The 8,880-nt window shown below is 47.5% G+C and overlaps 1 pseudogene; it reads left to right on the top strand.

Moving 5' to 3' along the window:
- Window positions 1-7,583: 7,583 nt before the first annotated feature.
- Window positions 7,584-8,459, top strand: LOC138988310 (tropomyosin alpha-3 chain pseudogene; annotated as a pseudogene).
- Window positions 8,460-8,880: the final 421 nt, after the last annotated feature.

The following is an 8,880-nucleotide window of genomic DNA, read 5'->3' as shown; positions in this document are numbered from 1 at the left end:
AAATGTTGGTCAATCAACTTAAATGTTGAAAATCAACTTAAAATGTTACCCTAAATATACAACTTCACATTTATTGAATTCTTTCACTTTTTCGGAGGGGCCATGCTATGTGGCATGCAGGATCTTAGTTCCCCATGCCCTGCTTATGCTCCTGTAGCACTTCGTACATAATTCTACTTCAGACTGTTCACCCTGTGTTATATTTAGGTGTATGTGTGATCTCTGAAGGAATCTGAGCTCCTTAGGTTGATGACCATGTCTTAATCACCTCTGTGTCCCCAGAAACACCTCAGTTCCTGACATAAAACAAGTATTTAACAAATGCTTCATATCACTGTGTCCTTGGGTATTATTCCATTCTGCAAATCTTGTGACCCTTTCAAACACATTACTTTTGGAGCCATAGCTGACCAACTCCAAACTAAGATCCAGTGATATGTGAGATGCAGAGAGTCTCAGTAACCGAGGTGGTAACTTCTGGTGGGGGGCGGGGGACGGGGTGGGGGAAGGGGGCTTGAGTCTCTCTGCTTCCTCTCGGCTTCTGTCAGTCCCCCAGGGATGCCCACTCAGTGCTGCTGGTCCTCTCTGCAGCCTATCTTTTCTTTCTTTGCTTTTCCCACCTCCACTTATTGAAATAGCCGTAATTCTGGACTGGCTCAAAGTGAAGAGGCCACTGAAAGGATACAGGAAAACCTTCAGGACCCAAGGGCAGAGAGCACTGCTGGGTTTCTTGAGAAACTGGAAATGAAGATATTCTGGGACATTCCCCTCTTTCTTCCTCCCTTGATTCAGCTGGCTGCCTCTCTTCACTCATCTTTCACATACCCCTGCCCCAATTTAGGTGACTTTTCAGCTCAGCTCTCCATCTTCTGACTGCTGCTGCTGCTGCTGCTAAGTCGCTTCAGTCATGTCCGACTCTGTGCAACCCCATAGACGGCAGCCCACCAGGCTCCCCCGTCCCTGGAATTTTCCAGGCAAGAACACTGGAGTGGGTTGCCATTTCCTTCTCCAATGCATGAAAGTGAAAAGTGAAAGTGAAGTTGTGCAGTCGTGTCCGACTCCTAGTGACACCATGGACTGCAGCCCACCAGGCTCTTCCGTCCATGGGATTTTTCAGGCAAGAGTACTGGAGTGGGTTGTCATTGCCTTCTCCATCTTCTGACTAGACCAGCCTTTTCAGTATTCCAGTCCCAAAATCACAAGAGAAGACTCGGATCATCCCACTGCCACCCCAGTTCTGTAGCTTCGGGTCAGGCATCCTGCCCAGCTCCAGTCATCCAGGGCTGGGATGGAGACTAGGATCACGTGGCTGGATGTGCTTCCCACATCGCAGGGGTGAAGGATGCGGCACAGCAAGAAGGAGCGGTTATTCAGTCACTCCATCTCCAGCTCAGCACTGGGTAAGGACATTTTCCAATCTTGGACAAGCCTTGAAAGAGAAACCCCAGCTGTTTGGGTGAAGCGTTGTCAGCTCAAAGCATTGCTAAACAAGATACAAAGGCTGCCCACCACCCTCAGTGTAACAGCCCAAAGACTACGTGTTAAACGTATTTTCCAAGCAGCCCCTGTTGGCCTGGCAAAATGAAGAAATGGGTCCATAGCTCAGAAGGGGAATTTGAGCAGGACATAAAAACATGACTGTCATCAGGATTCAGTTCAGTTCAGTCACTCAGCGTGTCTGACCCTTTGTGACCCCATGAATTGCAGCACACCAGGCCTCCCTGTCCATCACCAACTCCCGGAGTTCACTCAAACTCATGTCCATCAAGTCGGTGATGCCATCCAGCCATCTCATCCTCTGTCGTCCCCTTCTCCTGCCCCCAATCCCTCCCAGCATCAGAGTCTTTTCTAATGAGTCAACTCTTCGCATGAGGTGGCCAAAGTACTGGAGTTTCAGCTTTAGCATCATTCCTTCCAAAGAACACCCAGGGCTGATCTCCTTTAGAATGGACTGGCTGGATCTCCTTGCAGTCCAAGGGACTCTCAAGAGTCTTCTCCAACACCACAGTTCAAAAGCATCAGTTCTTCGGCGCTCAGCCTTCTTCACAGTCCAACTCTCACATCCATACATGACCACTGGAAAAACCATAGCCTTGACTAGACAAACCTTTGTTGGCAAAGTAATGTCTCTGCTTTTGAATATGCTAAGTTGGTCATAACTTTCCTTCCAAGGAGTAAGCGTCTTTTAATTTCATGGCTGCAATCACCATCTGCAGTGATTTTGGAGCCCCCAAAAATCAAGTCTGACACTGTTTCCATAGTGATCAACAAATGCTTGTGGTTGTTGAGAAGGTGGTGGTGGGTTTTGGCTCCAGGCACATAATACGTAATCAGGTTCTCAGGGAAGGTGGGGAGAGTGAAAGTGAAAGTCGCTCAGTCTTGTCTGACTCTTTGTGACCCCATGGACTATACTACGGTCCATGGAATTCTCCAGGCCAGAATACTAGAGTGGGTAGCCTTTCCCTTCTCCAGGGGATCTTCCCAACCCAGGGATCGAACCCAGGTCTCCCACATTGCAGGTGGATTCTTTACCAGTTGAGCCACCAGGGAAGTTGAGAAGGTGCCAAAGATAGAATTCCGGGACCAGGGACATTTAAAGGGTTGGCAAAGGAAAGCAAATTTCTGAGAATAGAGAAAGGAACCGCCAGAGTGCTGGAAGTGAGATAGATCTTGGAGGCAGGGAGAAGGTGCCAATTCTAGGGAGATGCAAAAATTAAGGATGAGCTTCTGAGAAGTGGAGGGGAGTAGGTGGAAGAGTGGTGAGGGGCACTGAGGAAGTTGGCCAACCTAAAGCTTGGTGGTGGGGGGAGGGTGTCTGGAGAGACTCAGGTAGACACCAGCGAGGAGCTTAGCGTCACAAAGATTCTCTCCCTCCCTTCTGCCTGAGGTTTACTCGAAGATGTTTAGATGTATAGAACAGTCTTTTGGACTCTGTGGGAGAGGGAGAGGGTGGGGTGATTTGGGAGAATGGCATTGAAATATGTATAATATCATATATGAAACGAGTCGCCAGTCCAGGTTTGATGCACGATACTGGATGCTTGGGGCTGGTACACTGGGACGACCCAGAGGGATGGTATGAGGAGGCAGGAGGGAGGAGGGTTCAGGATGGGGAACACATGTATATCTGTGGCGGATTCATTTTGATATATGCAAAACCAATACAATATTGTAAAGTTAAATAAAATTAAATTAAAAAATAAAAATAAAAGGTGATAGGATTCAGCACGATTGAGAAGCAAGTTGGGCGGGGCGGGGGTGGGGGGATGGGCGGAAGGAGATTTCTGAGGATAAGGAACCCAGAGCACCCCTGAAGGAGCCCACAGAGCCGGGAATAGGAACTGGCAGCCTTCACCGGCAGCTGCGGGACCCAAGGTCAAGCCGAGGACGCGGGCGGCGCGGGACCAGCCGGCCTCTGTCCCGGCCGGGCTCCTGCGCAGCACGTGACGTCGGTGCCCTCTAGCGGCGGTAGTCGGAATCGTAGGGCACGCGGAGTCCCTGCCGGCGAGAGAAACCGGACCCCAGCGGCTTGGGGACACGAGGGTCGCCGAGGATAAAGTTCACGGCACAAAAGGAGTTGGGGAGGAAAGCATTTCGATAGGGTACGTTTATCCGCCTTTCCTGCACTTGTGTGTGTTAGGGGGCGGAGGGAGGGGTAGCGATCTGGGCCAATTAGTCAGCCAAAGCAACGGTTGTGCCTGAAGCCACAAAAACACCTGAGTGAAACCCATGCTGTGGATTCAGATCTATTGTGGCCCGCCAGGAACCGACCAACTGTAGATGGTGCGGCACAGCGAGCCTCCGGGAGTCTGGAGGAGTTGTTACTTGCGTCGCGCGGCCAAACACTGAGAAGACGGGGACGGGGAAAGTGGGGCCGGTGCATAGGAGAGGGGCCATCGGCTGCACAATGCTGCCATCTACCGGGAAAGTCTGGGAATGCTCGGCCAGCCCGGGGCCAGAGGGCAGGAAGGGCCACGGGGGCGGTGAGGGGGCGCGGCGCGGGGAGGGGGGGCCGCAGTTAAATGCCAAGGGAGGCGCGTCTGGCTCTACAGTCGCACCGGGGTCTGTTTTTAGGGAGCGGTTTTCAGGCTCAGCAACACTAAAACAACCGCTCACAAAGCAACTCGGGAAAATATGCAGGTGTTTTGTGTTTGAGGGTCATAGGTTTTGGATTTCTCATCTTTCAGTTCAATCGCTAAGTCGTGTCCGACTCTTTGTGACCCCATGAACCGCAGCACGCCAGGACTCCCTGTCCATCACCCACTCCCGAAGTCCACCCAAATCCATGTCCATTGAGTCAGTGATGCCATCCAACCATCTCATCCTCTGTCGTCTCCTTCTCCTGCCCTCAATCTTTCCCAGCATCAGGGTCTTTTCCAATGAGTCAGATCTTCACATCAGGTGGCCAAAGTATTGGAGTTTCAGCTTCCACATCAGTCCTTCCAAATGAACACCCAGGACTGATCTCCTTTAGGATGAACTGGTTGGGTCTCCTTGCAGCCCAAGGGTCTCTCAAGAGTCTTCTCCAACACCACAGTTCAAAAGCATCAATTCTTCCATGCTCAGCTTTCTTTAGAGTCCAACTCTCACATCCATACATGACCACTGGAAAAACCATAGCCAAAACCATAGACGGGCCTTTGTTGACAAAGTAATGTCTCTGCTTTTTAATATGCTAACTAGTTTGGTCATAACTTTCCTTCCAAGGAGTAAGCGTCTTTTAATTTCATGACTAAAATCACCATCTGCAGTGATTTTGGAGCCCAGAAAAATAAAGTCAGCCACTGTTTCTACTGTTTCCCCATCTATTTCCCATGAAGTGATGGGACCAGATGTCATGATCTTAGTTTTCTGAATGTTGAGCTTTAAGCCAAATTTTTCACTCTCCACTTTCACTTTCATCAAGAGACTCTTTAGTTCTTCTTCACTTTCTGCCATAAGGGGGGTGTCATCTGCATATCTGAGGTTAGTGATATTTCTCCTGGCAATCTTGATTCCAGCTTGTGCTTCCTCCAGCCCAGCATTTCTCATGATGTACTCTGCATATAAGATAAATAAGCAGGGTGACAGTATACAACCTTGATGTACTCCTTTTCCTACTTGGAACCAGTCTGTTGTTCCATGTCCAGTTCTAACGTTGCTTCCTGACCTGCATACAGATTTCTCAAGAGGCAGGTCAGGTGGTCTAGTATTCCCATCTCTTGAAGAATTTTCCACAGTTGATTGTGATCCACACAGTCAAAGGCTTTGGCATAGTCAATAAAGCAGAAATAGATGTTTTTCTGGAACTCTCTTGCTTTTTCCATGATCCAGCGGATGTTGGCAATTTGATCTCTGGTTCCTCTGCCTTTTCTAAAACCAGCTTGAACATCTGGAAATTCACAGTTCATGTGTTGTTGAAGCCTGGTTTGGAGAATTTTGAGCATCACTTTACTAGCGTGTGAGATGAGTGCAACTGTGCGGTAGTTTGAGCATTCTTTGGCATTGCCTTTCTTTGGGATTGGAATGAAAACTGACCTTTTCCAGTCCTGTGGCCGCTGCTGAGTTTTCCAAATTTGCTGGCATATTGAGTGCAGCACATTCACAGCATCATCTTCCAGGATTTGAAATAGCTCAACTGGAATTCCATCACCTCCACTAGCTTTGTTCATAGTGATGCTTCCTAAGGCCCACTTGACTTCACATTCCAGGATGTCTGGCTCTGGATGAGTGATCACACCATCGTGATTATCTTGGTTGTGAAGATCTTTTTTGTACAGTTCTTCTGTGTATTCTTGCCACCTCTTCTTAATATCTTCTGCTTCCGTTAGGTCCATACCATTTCTGTCCTTTATCGAGCCCATCTTTCATGAAATGTTCCCTTGGTATCTCTAATCTTCTTAAAGAGATCTCTAGTCTTTCCCATTCTGTTGTTTTCCTCCCTTTCTTTGCACTGAATACTGAGGAAGGCTTTCTTATCTCTTCTTGCTATTCTTTGGAACTCTGCTTTAAACATCAACAAAGAGGCTTCTAGGAACAGAAGCGCTCCCATTGGCCAAATGAGATAAAATCTCCAAAAAGTGTAGGAAACAAAAGACAGATGGGTCTCTGGGTCTGGAATGGCATAGGCGACGGTTTTACGGGCCAAGATCATTCTCACGCAGCCTTACAAATCTGGGAAGTGCACGGAAAGAGGGTTGGGGGATTAAGTCTGTTAGTTCTCTGGGTTCAGTTTTTTCATCTGTAACATGGCAGTAAAGTTGGTCTCGCAGGAATGCCTGGAGGATCAGATATGCTGATCCTTGAGAAGAGCGTGGAAAGTATAAAACAGGTCCTCACTAGGTGCGAAAAACAAAAATTCTTATTCCAAATCAAATATGACTGAGCAAGGTGTCCCACATCCAGCAGTTGCTAGGAAGGAGGAAAGAGAATGAGTATCTCTATTGCATTTTCCCAGATATTGTTTTCAATAAAACCCGACTTTCCTAAATGGTTCTCAGATACCATCCCTAGGGATTTCGAAAGGAAAAATTAAATCACTTAAATAGAAAGCTTGTCTGTTCCTGGAGAGATTGCAATGAGGTCATTCGGTTTTTGGAGTTGTACTTGTTAAGTCCAAATGTGTGTGTCTTATTTTTCATAGCTAAACAGAACAAATGCCTAGCACTTTTTGCAGTGAGAATGATTTTCTCCATACTGCATAAGAGAAAACTGAGCCTCATAGAGGTTAATTTGCCCAAGGTCATGAAGCAAGTAAGCAATGGGTGTAAAACTCACAGTAGGGGAAGAAAGAATCAATAAACTTTGAACAAAGTTGGCCGTGGGCATAGGCAGGATAAGGGCCCATCCATAACATCTTTTTGAATGCAATATGATGACTTCCCTGACTTAAAAAAGCACTTTCTATGCCTGCTTACAGAGAAAATGTTACCATTAGACAGTAATTCCTCAGGTTTAAGACATTTTTGTTCCCTTTTTTAAAAAGCAAATTCTCCTGAGAATGGTAATGACTATAAGCTTCTTTAGTCATTTTACCTAAGTAAGAAAAAGTTTATTATATTCATCCCCAGAGAGCAGCTTTTGATAAAGACTTGGATGGAAAGCATGTAGAGTCTAAATGCTTGCAGGGAATAAAAAAGAAAAGGGGTATAGAAAGGGAGGCAGGTTGCCCAAAATTGTCTATTTCACTGTTTTACCTAGAGTTTTGGCTTTGTTGATAGGATATGTTTTTGACGCCAAAACATCACATACTGAAAAAGATCAGAGTTGAAGGGCTCACATTTCCTGACTTCAAAACTTATTTTCAAGCTACAGTAATCATGGCATAAGTTTATTATGGGAAAAGGGATTGACATATAGATTAATGGAATAAAACTGGAGTCAGAAATAAACCTTAGAGTCGTGTCGGACTCTGTGCGACCCCATAAACTGCAGCCCACCATTCCTAAGTATCCCAAGCTTCCTACTGTCAGCCTCGACTGCGCATGCTCTTCCCCTAGTGTGGGCCACAAGTTCAACCCTGCAGGAACCAAGGGTGAGAAGCGGCTGCAACGCCGAGCGGAGGAGGCAGGAACCCGAAGGCAAGCAGGAGCTGGATGGGGACCATGGCCGGGACCACTGTCATGGCCGCAGTCGCCGTCACTGAGGCAATGAAGTGCAAGATCCAGGTTCTGCAGCAGCAGGCCGATGATGCATAGGAGAGGGCCAAGCGCCTCCAGCAGAAAGTGGAGGGAGAAAGATGGGCCCGAGAACAGGCTGAGGCTGAAGTGGTCTCCTTAAACCGTAGGATCCAGCTGGTTGAAGAGGAGCTGAACCGAGCTCAAGAGCGCCTGGCCACTGCGCTGCAAAAGCTGGAGGAAGCTGAGAAAGCTGCTGATGAGAGCGAGAGAGTTATGAAGGTTATTGAAAACCAAGCCTTAAAAGATGAAGAAAAAATGGAACTCCAGGAAATCCAACTCAAAGAAGCTAAGCACATTGCAGAAGAGGCACACAGGAAGTATGAAGAGGTGGCTCGCAAGTTGGTGATTATTGAGGGAGACTTGGAGCGCACAGAGGAGCGAGCGGAGCTGGCAGAGTCCCGTTGCCGAAAGATGGGTGAGCAAATCAGACTGATGGACCAGCACCTGAAGTGTCTGAGTGCTGCTGAAGAAAAGTACTCTCAAAAGGAAGACAAATATGAGGAAGAGATAAAGATTCTTACCGATAAACTCAAGGAGGCAGAGACTCGTGCTGAGTTTGCTGAGAGATCAGTAGCCAAGCTGGAAAAGACAATTGATGATTTGGAAGATAAACTGAAATGCACCAAAGAGGAGGACCTCTGTACACAAAGGATGCTGAACCAGACTCTGCTTGACCTGAATAAAATGTAGAGCACCCCAGCCCCGCCCTGCCGCTGCTCCTCCCTCTCACCCCGACTCCGACTCCACTGGGGCCAGCCTGCCCGAAGCTGACCTTTAAACGGAGGGCTGATCTTTAACTGGAAGGCTGCTTTCTCCTTTCGCCACCTCTCCCGCCCCTACTCCTGTGTCCTTTTCGCCAAACAGTCTCTGCCTCTCCCAGAGATTCCAGTTGGGCTAGAGGCTGAGCACCTTTTGGGAACAACGTTTAAGGAATGTGAGCACAATGCAAAGTGTCTTTAAAAGCATGTTGTGATGTACACATTTTGTAATTACCTTTTTGTTCTTGATGTTACAACCATTTGTAAAAAAACATTCCAGATAATTCCGTAGAACTGAAGCAGCAGTCTAATCCCTTTCTCACTTTTGGAAGGTAACATTTCAGCTTAATGCATATTGCCTTCTCCAGAGAGAAAGGGAAAAGGTTTGGGCCTGCCTTACTGAGAGCCTAGCAGCCCAGAGAAAGGCTCCATTTGGGGAAACCTCATTGCCCTGTAAAAAGTAC

This window comes from Bos mutus, chromosome 6 (assembly GCF_027580195.1).
Source record: "Bos mutus isolate GX-2022 chromosome 6, NWIPB_WYAK_1.1, whole genome shotgun sequence".
NCBI lineage: Eukaryota > Metazoa > Chordata > Mammalia > Artiodactyla > Bovidae > Bos > Bos mutus.
This window is presented reverse-complemented; position numbering and strand designations above follow the sequence as displayed.